This window comes from Arachis duranensis, chromosome 3, assembly GCF_000817695.3.
Source record: "Arachis duranensis cultivar V14167 chromosome 3, aradu.V14167.gnm2.J7QH, whole genome shotgun sequence".
Taxonomy (NCBI): Eukaryota; Viridiplantae; Streptophyta; class Magnoliopsida; order Fabales; family Fabaceae; genus Arachis; species Arachis duranensis.
Genome location: NC_029774.3, coordinates 99,365,814 through 99,367,772, shown reverse-complemented (window position 1 = coordinate 99,367,772; position 1,959 = coordinate 99,365,814).

Below are 1,959 nucleotides of genomic sequence, written 5' to 3'. Positions count from 1 at the left end.
CTAACCAGTCAGCCATACCAGGGGAACCTTTGTAGACATCTCGACAATGTTTTTACGTGAAAAAATAGAACAACTATACCTACAGTAAGAGAAAAGAAAAAGGGGTCACTACCAAACAACTCGGACAGAAACAGAAAATGAAGAAACAACCATCAAACAACAGGTATAACAGCAAAAGGGCACCCCAGGATTCATGAAAGCAAAAAGAATCATCACCAAAACCCCAGGGGCACCCTTTGGAGGCAACAGTACAAAATACATGATAAACCCCAATTTTGTGATTTATCTTGCGCTTATTTTGAGGGATTTTATCATCTTTTCTCACATTTATTCAATGAAATAGCATCGTTTTGTAATTCTCCCTTAATTTGTGCTTAAGTGTAAAAACATGCTTTTTAGGCCTTTAATTTGGTGATTTTAATTCACTTTTGATTCCATTAGATGCCTTGATGCGTTTGTTGAGTGAGTTTAGGTTGAAAAGGCTAGGAATAAGTCAAAGGAGTGAAGAGAAAATTATGCAACGTGGAGAACTCATGAAAATCAAGGATTTGGAGTATATTCACCGACGCGCACGCGCAACATACGCGCACACGTGGAAGATTACGTCGCATGGCGACGCGTACATGTGGATAGCAAATTGTCGATGGTTGCATGTGACTTCATTAAAGTGAAAACACTGGGGGGCGATTTCTGAGCCTTCCAGGCCCAATTTCCAATGGATTTCAGAGGCTATTTCATGCAGAATTAAAGATTGGACAAAGGGAGGAGCACTTAGTTGTAGAATTGGCATCATGTAATTTAGTTTCTAGAGAGACAAGCTCCTTCTTCTCTCTAGAATTAGGGTTCTTAGGTTATTTTGCATCTTAGATCTAGATCCAATTTCTTGTTCTCATCTTGTTTCCTTTACAATTTCTTGTTCCTACTCTTTAATTCTCATAGTTCTCTGGTTGATTTTTCTTTTTATGTCTCTTTTATGTTCATGAATGCTCATGTTGGATTTGGATCTCTTCTAATGCAATTTGATGTTTAATGCTCTTTTATTGTTGATTTGAGTTGTTATTGTTAATTTCTTGCAAGCCTATAGTTGTAGATTTTAATTTTCTTGTACTTTTACTACGTGGTGCACGAAATTGTGATCATCAATGGCACCATCAACATGGTACGCTCAATTGCAATCTCAACTCTTTTATCACAACTTCGCACAACTAACCAGCAAGTGCACCGGGTCATCCAAGTAATAAACCTTACGCGAGTAAGGGTCGATCCCACGGAGATTGTTGGTATGAAGCAAGCTATGGTCATCTTGTAAATCTCAGTCAGGCAGATTCAAATGGTTATGAATGATTTATGAATAAATCATAAAATAAAGATAGAGGATAGAGATACTTATGTAATTCATTGGTGAGAATTTCAAATAAGCGTATGGAGATGCTTTGTCCCTTCCGTCTCTCTGCTTTCCTACTCTCTTCATCCAATCCTTCTTACTCCTTTCCATGGCAAGCTGTATGTAGGGTTTCACCATTGTCAGTGGCTATCTCCCATCCTCTCAGTGAAAATGTTCAACGCGCTCTGTCACAGCACCGCTAATCATCTGTCGGTTCTCAATCAGGTTGGAATAGAATCCAGTGATTCTTTTGCGTCTGTCACTAACGCCCAGCCTTCAAGAGTTTGAAGCTCGTCACAGTCATTCAATACCGGAATCTTACTCGGAATACCACAGACAAGGTTAGACTTTCCAGATTCCCGAAATCCTACTCGGAATACCACAGACAAGGTTAGAATTTTCGGATTCCCATGAATGCTGCCATCTATCTAGCTTATACCACGAAGATTCTGTTGGGGAATCTAAGAGATATGCGCCTGGCCTGAGGTAGAACGGAAGTGGTTGTCAGTCACGCGCGTTCATAGGTGAAAATGATGATGAGTGTCACGGACCATCACATTCATCAAGTTGAAGTG